At 39.2% G+C, this 10,000-nt stretch overlaps 1 protein-coding gene across 2 annotated transcripts in view; it reads left to right on the forward strand.

Moving 5' to 3' along the window:
• LOC108411429 (formin-binding protein 1) overlaps window positions 1–10,000 on the forward strand; it is a 137,823-nt gene that overhangs the window by 23,093 nt on the left and 104,730 nt on the right. The gene's annotated exons all lie outside the window — the stretch shown is intronic.

Below are 10,000 nucleotides of genomic sequence, written 5' to 3' on the forward strand. Positions count from 1 at the left end.
ATGTGTAACTGCACACATGTGCGAAACGTATATGATCTACTATCGTCATCGTATCTTCATCACTATAATGTTGATGTATGCGTTTGAGGCATAAACTTCGTATCTCCAAAATAGTAACTTTACAGGAGAAGCGAACACTTTACATTCAAAAGAAGTCAATGTGATAAGTTGTGTAATCCAGTCAGTAGTATTGTGCTCTTTATTCACTGTGCACATAGTACATCTTAGGATGTATAGAAACTGTAAATCAGGAAATTCTACTGATTTTACGGCAGGTCGCCATGACTACAGCACAAATATATCCATTTTATTTACTATCTAAAACCACCAGCGAACCTACACATGTCTTCTGAGTTTATAGGGAATGTTGACGGAAAATAGTCATAAATCTGAAATAATATATTTTCTTTGGGGACCCTGCGTACATCCCTCCACCATGAACGGACTACAAATGATGAACTCTATAACCTTATCTCAGAACTGTTGCAAAACTCAGGCATTATCTCAGGCACCAGGCAGTGTACTACTTTCTGTGAGGCAGCTTTTAGAGGTGGACGTTTGGTTCCTATCACCACCACTGTGAACAGTTCTGATTCTGTAAGTTTCTCTAGAATTTCACACCAAACCACAGCGACTTTTAGTTGTAATTATGCAGAAATTTGAATAAATTCGCGGAATTCCCCAGAGAGCAGTCTTCTGATGCGCTACGTGCACAATCGCACAGATGGTGTATTTGAACCATATTGTGTGTTGTAGTTTTGTCTTCTGCAGATAAAGGGATAACAGATTCCCTGCTGGCTTTAAAGGGATCTGCAAATAGACCTGGCTGAGAATGGAATGAGTCTGAAACATGCTCACATGGACCCACCACTGCAGCTAGACCAGCTCACTGGCCTCTGGAATGACAAACACACACAGGCTGCTGCTAGGGGCCGACCCACATCTGTAACTGGAGCCGCACTGTTTCCTGATAGGTGTGTGTGTGTGTGTGTGTGTGTGGGTGGGGGAAATGGGTAGAGGAACCCTTGTGTGAGGTTAGATTGGTCAAGGACAGTAGAAAAAGAACCGAATGTGTGTGTGTGTGTGTGTGTGTGTGTGGTCATTGGATTGATGGATAGAAGGACAAAACAAATGTTCTTACCGTGAGGTCACCATTGTCTAATGGCCGGTGCCCCTGGCCACAACATTTAACATTTTTAACCACTAGAAATCCAAAGCCTGTTGCCAGAGTGGTAAAAAGCAAACAAAATAGAAGTAAACATAGATATAGTAGTAATTATCAAAGAAAATAGAAGCAAAAATAGATATAGTAGTAATTATCAAAGAAAATAGAAGTAAGAATAGATACAGTGGTAATTATCAAAGAAAATAGAAGTAATAATAGATATAGTGGTAATTATCAAGGAAAATAGAAATAAGAATAGATATAGTAGTAATTATCAAAGAAAATAGAAGTAAGAATAGATATAGTAGTAATTATCAAAGAAAATAGAAGTAAGATTAGATATAGTAGTAATTATCAAAGAAAATAGAAGTAAGAATAGATATAGTAGTAATTATCAAAGAAACTCGAAGTAACAATAGATATAGTGGTAATTATCAAAGAAAATAGAAGTAAGAATAGATATAGTGGTAATTATCAAAGAAAATAGAAGTAAGAATAGATATAGTGGTAATTATCAAAGAAACTAGAAGTAAGAATAGATATAGTGGTAATTATCAAAGAAAATAGAAGTAAGAATAGATATAGTGGTAATTATCAAAGAAAATAGAAGTAAGATTAGATATAGTGGTAATTATCAAGGAAAATAGAAGTAAGAATAGATATAGTAGTAATTATCAAAGAAAATAGAAGTAAGAATAGATATAGTGGTAATTATCAAAGAAAATAGAAGTAAGAATAGATATAGTGGTAATTATCAAAGAAAGTAGAAGCAAAAATGGATATAGTAGTAATTATCAAAGAAAATAGAAGTAAGAATGGATATAGTGGTAATTATCAAAGAAAATAGAAGTAAGAATAGATATAGTGGTAATTATCAAAGAAAGTAGAAGCAAAATTGGATATAGTAGTAATTATCAAAGAAAATAGAAGTAAGAATGGATATAGTAGTAATTATCAAAGAAAATAGAAGTAAGATTAGATATAGTGGTAATTATCAAGGAAAATAGAAATAAGAATAGATATAGTAGTAATTATCAAAGAAAATAGAAGTAAGAATAGATATAGTAGTAATTATCAAAGAAAATAGAAGTAAGATTAGATATAGTAGTAATTATCAAAGAAAATAGAAGTAAGATTAGATATAGTAGTAATTATCAAAGAAAATAGAAGTAAGAATAGATATAGTAGTAATTATCAAAGAAACTCGAAGTAACAATAGATATAGTGGTAATTATCAAAGAAACTAGAAGTAAGAATAGATATAGTGGTAATTATCAAAGAAAATAGAAGTAAGAATAGATATAGTGGTAATTATCAAAGAAACTAGAAGTAAGAATAGATATAGTGGTAATTATCAAAGAAACTAGAAGTAAGAATAGATATAGTAGTAATTATCAAAGAAAATAGAAGTAAGATTAGATATAGTGGTAATTATCAAAGAAAATAGAAGTAAGAATAGATATAGTGGTAATTATCAAAGAAAATAGAAGTAAGAATAGATATAGTGGTAATTATCAAAGAAACTAGAAGTAAGAATAGATATAGTGGTAATTATCAAAGAAAATAGAAGTAAGAATAGATATAGTGGTAATTATCAAAGAAACTAGAAGTAAGAATAGATATAGTGGTAATTATCAAAGAAACTAGAAGTAAGAATAGATATAGTGGTAATTATCAAAGAAAATAGAAGTAAGAATAGATATAGTGGTAATTATCAAAGAAAATAGAAGTAAGAATAGATATAGTGGTAATTATCAAAGAAACTAGAAGTAAGAATAGATATAGTGGTAATTATCAAAGAAAATAGAAGTAAGAATAGATATAGTGGTAATTATCAAAGAAACTAGAAGTAAGAATAGATATAGTGGTAATTATCAAAGAAACTAGAAGTAAGAATAGATATAGTGGTAATTATCAAAGAAAATAGAAGTAAGAATAGATATAGTGGTAATTATCAAAGAAACTAGAAGTAAGAATAGATATAGTGGTAATTATCAAAGAAACTAGAAGTAAGAATAGATATAGTGGTAATTATCAAAGAAAATAGAAGTAAGAATAGATATAGTAGTAATTATCAAAGAAACTAGAAGTAAGAATAGATATAGTGGTAATTATCAAAGAAAATAGAAGTAAGAATAGATATAGTGGTAATTATCAAAGAAAATAGAAGTAAGAATAGATATAGTGGTAATTATCAAAGAAAGTAGAAGCAAAAATGGATATAGTGGTAATTATCAGATAATTAAGTGCGTGTAAATGATTAATTGATATGGGAATTTTAAGATGATATTAAGGTTTACCAATGGTTTCCATATATACGTAGATATATGTACGAATCTGCAGCTGGAAAATATATTCTTGGTTTTTATTTGTTGGCTTTGTCTGCTACGGTTGTGAGTTTACGAGTTTACAGAGTAGAGCAGACAGTCATGTTCTCAGAATACAGCGCTTTCTCCTGTAGAGGAAGTGAGGCCTCCTCAGGAGGAAGTGCTTACCTGAACTGTAATAGGGTCAGAGCTTTGTGCGCACACACACACACACACACACACACACACACCCACACCCACACACACACACCCACACACACACACACACCCACACACACACGCACACACTTCTAGAGCAGTGTGTGTGGTCGGCGGTGAGAGATCAGTTGCTCTTCCGCTAACCTGGCGAGAAGTGATGAGCCGTTTCGTTGGTGGAGACGGAAGTAAAGATCAATTGGTGGTCAGTCTGGACTCCAGAGAACTGGAATGGATAGTGGAGTCCAGACCAGGGCTTTCATATCCATTCAATTCTGGCTCTGTAACACTGTTCTTCTCAGTGCAGTTCAGTTTAGCTTGGCTCAGTTCTCTTCAGCTCGGTTCGGTTCGGTTCTGTTCATTTACAGTCGATTCACCTCTGTTCCTCTGTTCCACCAAGTTCTAATCAATTCCGATGACAAGGAAGAACCGGGAGTACCACTGTTACGTTTAAGGCCAGTGGCCTCAGCTCTGCACCGTCACTCAGTTCCTTCCACGGTGGTCAGAGGACTGGCGTCCTCAGGCAGTGCCCGGGTCAACACCTTATTACACTCATCCACACTCTTCCTGAATCGCTGTGTGATCTTCAGTCCTCAGTTTGTTTTTCCCTTCTCCTGTAAAGTTACCGTTTTGGAGATACGAGGTTTTTCATTCCATCTTAAATGGAGCAGAACATTCTGGAATCTGAACAGCCACCTGAATGTAACTGCTGCACCGTTTAAGGTGGAACGGGAAGTTCAAATAAGAAGCCAACTTCCTCTTTGTTGGATTTCTCAAGTCATTTGTCTTATATGTGTGTCACGTACACTCCGCTCACCAACCCCAATGCAGGGCAGCCAATCCGGACAGAGCTCATTTACATATATCAGTCTGAAAGGCATGGGGGGGGCAAATCTCCATCACAACAGAGGACACACTTCCACTGCTCCGCAGCCCAGTGCTGGGGGGCTCTGGCTCATGTCCAGCTGCTCCAAAGCGTCCCATTGCAGTTGAACGCCTTAGAAGGGGGTGTCTGGATATTTTTGAGCATCTATATCTCGGTTCTGCTGCGAGTTAACACAGCTGTCTGCATCACACATGCCGCACGGTGACCTGGACCTTCTGTCTGGGTGTTAACGACTGTCTGCTTCCTCTTTAATCTCCGCAAATCTGTTTGTGTGTGTGTGTTTTTGCAGGTTTTACATCACAGGTAAAACAGATTACAGTCATTTCTGTCTGAATACCGGCTGCAGTTTTAAAGCCTCAAATCAGGAGCAGCCGGCCTGACTCCCTCGGAAACACACACACGAGCTCACACACTCTTGGGCCCAGTCCCATTTCTTCTTTTCACCCCTACCCCTTGTTTTTGAGTGTTACCCTAACCCCTTGGAACTGAGGTACTGAGGGTAGTGGTTGAAATCTTGCCCTACGACCTTCAAATAATAGTGTGTTAGTGTAATAGTATAATAATAATAAGGGTATAATTATGCCCACCGTTGAGTTTTGCGGTTTATAGTTTGTGAGTCAGTCAGTTTGCTGTTTAACTGCCGTTTTAGCCCCTTGGCTAACTGCAGCTGCACACAAGTCACCTCGCTGCCACCGACCATGGAGATATCTTTATGTTTGTAGCACAGTTCAGTGTGCAGCACTGTTATGTTCACGTTTGTGTTTTCACTGTTCATGGTTTGTGAGTTAGCTAGTTTGCTAACTGCACCAGAATGGAGGGCAAGTGTGACTGAACTCGCGAGCCAATCGAGACACAGCCTGGTTCTAAGTTCAGAACAATACATGATATTCTAGAACTGTGGACAGCGTTCTAGAATGCTGCTGTTGTTCTGTGTGATGTTGAGATGTTTGCGTTGGCATAGTGTAAGGGTGTGTGTGTGCGTGTGTGTGTGTGTGCATTTGGGTTCTAGGAAATATGCGTTTACTTGTTTGGTATAAATAGCTTTGGTATTCAGCGCGGCTGAGGTTTCATAGGCCACTGTGTGCGTGTATGTGTGTGTGTGTGTGTGTGTGTGTGTGTATGTGTGTGTGTGTGTGTGTGTGTGTGTGTGTGAGACGTTTCTGAGGTCATTGTCTAGTGTGTGTGCGCAGGCGGCCTTTTTGGCCTAAAGTGTTTCTCCGCTGTTGCATGGTAACCAGGGGAGAATCCTAAAGCCTGAGTGTTTGTTAGTTTGTGTTCTTGTAAAGAAATGCAACAAAACAAAGGGGTAAAACTGGAACGCCGTCTCATCCAAGAGGCAGCGGGAAAAAAGGGGTCTGGTACTTACTGACGTATAATTTCAGTGTTTAGTGTTTGTGTGGCGTTGTGTACACTTGTTTGGTCTGTTGTTTGTTTGTACACTTGTGTCCCATTAAGCCTTAGGGTGCAGTGAAACATTGCTTGAAACCTGCATGAAACTAAATTGCACTTGAGCTGCATAACTCAGCAGCTGCAGTTGTAAGCACCTTATGTTGGATTAGGGTGCAGGAAAGTTTATTCTAACTTTTGTTGCTTGAAATAACAGCTGGACAAAATATTCAAAGAGGATAAAAATGCTGCAAATATGTCGCTTACACCTCGTGGAGTACGTTGTAGCAAGACTGATAGCTAACAATGTGCATTGCTTTGTGCAACTGTCAAGTTGCATGGAAATTAGGTTGCAACCAGTTGCATGAAAGTTTCACGTGTAAAGGTCCGTATTTCAGCGTGATTATTAGTGTTGTCAAATCATTCAAATAATCTCGATCATGTTTATTTGTTCACATTTGACCCCAATGAAAAACGTATCGCTGCTGTCAGATCAAAACCTCGTATCTCCAAACTTGTAACTTTTCAGGAGAAAGAAAAGACGAACTTTACTTTTAATGTAAGTCAATGGAACCAGACTTTTTTCGGAGTCATTTTGGGTTGTTTCTTTTGGTCCATTCGTTATGAAGTTTACGTACAATGTAACGGACAACAGGCGTTTTTAGATTACGTTAAAAACTGAAAAACACCAAAAATGATGCAAGGTTTTGTTCCGACAGCAGCGAAATGTTCCACTTACAAGAAAAATTGTATTAGCTACGCTCTAAAAATGGGTTGAAATACTGCACGTTGGGGTAGTTCGTTAACGAACCCAGCTGGGTTGGGTTAATGGTTTGACCCTGGTCGACCAGACTGGATAGAAAACAAACGAAAGTCACTAAAATTCAGAATTCTGGTCCAGTTAACAGTAACAGCCTGGCTTCTTCTCTGCTCGCAAGATGTCCTGGCCTGTTTCCTCCCTTCTACCTATACCTATTTATATTTATAAGTAAATAAAAAAATAAGTAAATCCAAATAAACACATCTAGCATTAGCAAGCTAACAGCACTCACATGAATCTGCTTGATATTATAGATTTGATGTAAAAAGGAAAAGTAAAATCCACATTTTCACTTGATTTGCTTGAGGATAAGTACAAAATGCACTTAAAATAAACATCCAGATTTCTGTGATCATGCCTGATAAATCTCTGTTTGACTGTGTCTGTTCTAATCAACGCTCTCATGTGCAGTGAGCAGGAAGAGTGACCGTTCTCTGGGCAGTTACTGTGATCCAGGCACTAAAACCGGCGGCCAGAACTACCCAAAACTACCCAAAACTACCCAGAACTACCCAAAACTACCCAAAACTACCCAGCACGGTGGAATTACCCAACAAACACATCATCCCAGTGGCTAAATTATCCAAAAAAGTACCCAGCACTTTAGAAATAGCCCAGCAAAAAGATTCTAACTTGGCGCTTAGGTAGACGAAACAACCCAGCATTTTTTAGAGTGCATATGAGTGGACAAAATAAGAGTCATCAAAATGTATCCGTTACCTTATGTAGTTCACACGAAGTTGCAGGCACTGTCCAGCTAAAGATGCTGCTTTAAAGGCCATTGAAAAGGTGTGTTTTTGAACGAGAGTGCTACAGTCACAAATTCATCAGCCTGCACTACAGTGAACAGGCCCAAGGGTCAAACTAGGAGACCGAACGGCTGATATTGTGTCATCTGTGACAGTCCTGGTAACTGTAATTACAGAACTGACGTAGTTACGTAATGAATTACGTTCAGAGATCTTCCATTTGTTTTGTTGTGAAACAGTGACCATTAGTGCCAAAGAGTGAGCTGTCGAGGCTAAACGCTGCTGGAGGATCTGATCTGCTGGTAGAAAAGCGCCGAGGCGTGAAGAGAAGCCGTAAACGTGCGTTTAAATTTAGATTTCTGCCTCACATCTGGAGGTGTGGGACTCATCTGTGTGGTGTGAATTAGAACCAGCTTGGTCAGCGTTTCTCGGGACGACAGTTTCTCAGTTTTAGAAACTTTCTCAATGTTGTCGCTAAAAATGTTGTGTGCAAAACTTTGGGTGCCCCGGGCCAGATGACGTTGCTGAACACGCCCCCTGCCGAGAAGGGTTAACATTTAACAATGAACGTTTTAAGGGTCAACAATTAACATTTTAATGCATAATTACAGTTTATGTACTGGATTTAACATATTGAGAAAAGTAGAACATGAAACGTGGCCTGAAAGTTTTGTTTTATTTATTGTGTTTTCTTTTTTCCATCATGGTAAACTCAGCCGGTATATTAAAAAGTCGTGCACTGAAATTAGAAAGATGCCTTTGAAGCGTTTTTTTTTTTTTGCTGTGTGTGGTCCAAAGTGCAATATTTGTGGTTGGCTGAGGGCCAGAAAGACATTCAACATTACATCAAGATAACATTACATAATATTCTATGTTGTATGTTATTGCTGAAATAATAGGAGGCCTCAAAGTGGCTGATCTGTCTGTGGATTTGAATGTTTTAAATAATATAAACAAATAAAATTGTGAGAGAGAGAGAGAGAGGTGGGTGGGAGAGAGAGAAAGAGAGAGAGAGAGAGGGAGAGCGAGAGAGAGAGAAAGAGAGACAGAGAGAGAGACAGAGAGAGAGAGAGAGAGAGAGAGAGAGAGAGGGAGAGCGAGAGAGAGAGAGAAAGAGAAAGAGAGAGACAGAGAGAGACAGAGAGAGAGAGAGAAAGAGAGAGAGAGAGAGAGGTGGGTGGGAGAGAGAGAAAGAGAGAGAGAGAGAGGGAGAGCGAGAGAGAGAGAAAGAGAGACAGAGAGAGAGAGAGAGAGAGAGAGAGAGAGAGAGAGAGAGAGAGAGAGAGGGAGAGCGAGAGAGAGAGAAAGAGAAAGAGAGAGACAGAGAGAGACAGAGAGAGAGAGAGAAAGAGAGAGAGAGAGAGAGACAGAGAGAGAGAGAGAAAGAGAGAGAGAGAGAGACAGAGAGAGACAGAGAGAGAGAGAGAAAGAGAGAGAGAGAGAGACAGAGAGAGAGAGAGAGAGAGAGAGAGAGAGAGGGAGAGCGAGAGAGAGAGAAAGAGAAAGAGAGAGACAGAGAGAGACAGAGAGAGAGAGACAGAGAGAGACAGAGAGACAGAGAGAGAGAGAGAGAGAGAGAAAGAGAAAGAGAGAGACAGAGAGAGACAGAGAGAGAGAGAGAGAGAGACAGAGAGAGAGAGAGAGAGAGAGAGAGAGAGAGAGAGAGAGAGGGAGGGCGTGTAACAAGTGATAACTGTGGCAGTTTTGTCTATAACGTTAGAGCTGAATCAGAGCTGAATCAATGCTGGGGGTGAGAACGTCAGGGACTTTCCTGCCTTCTTGTGATTAAGAATGTTTGATCACAACAGTGAAGTGTAGCTTATTACAGATGTTTGTTAGCATGAAACAGCTAATCCTATATATTTTTACAGAGTTGCTCAGCTGTGTGTTCATCAAAGTGTCTTCCACTGTGTGAAAAGCACATCTAGCCTATGTTAGCCAAGACACGGTTGGTGCCCAAATTTTGCTTATTTAGTTTTAGCACTGGAATTACGAGGCTAACTTTGCTAATTGGCCCCTCCCGGTCTGCCATGTGCTTTTGTTTACCTTTTGGTCTTGTCCATGTGCTTCCTTGTTTTGATTCTTCCCTGTTCTGCCCCCTTGTTTCCAGACTCTGCCCTTGATTGTTCTCGCCTGTGTCTCGTTAACCTGTTCCTGTATTTAAGCCCTGTGTTTTCCCTTTAAATTGTATTGTATTGTTTGGTGTTGTATCTTCTTGTTATATGTCCTGGTCTCTGTTTTCGTGTTTAGTCTGTGTTCCTTTTCGTTATGTCAGTCCCTCCATCTCTCCGTGCTGGCTCTTTGACCCTGGACAGTTTAGACCCTGATTATGGATTTGCCCCTAATAAATCTCACTTCTGTCGGCACATGCGTCCGCCTCATCATGACGTGCATTCAAAGAAAACGGGAGTCTGGTTCTGTGGGGGAGTCGGAATTTGACACAACACCTGGTGTCTAAGGTGATTACCTGCC

The sequence above is a fragment of the Pygocentrus nattereri genome, chromosome 16, assembly GCF_015220715.1.
Source record: "Pygocentrus nattereri isolate fPygNat1 chromosome 16, fPygNat1.pri, whole genome shotgun sequence".
NCBI classification, from domain to species: Eukaryota; Metazoa; Chordata; class Actinopteri; order Characiformes; family Serrasalmidae; genus Pygocentrus; species Pygocentrus nattereri.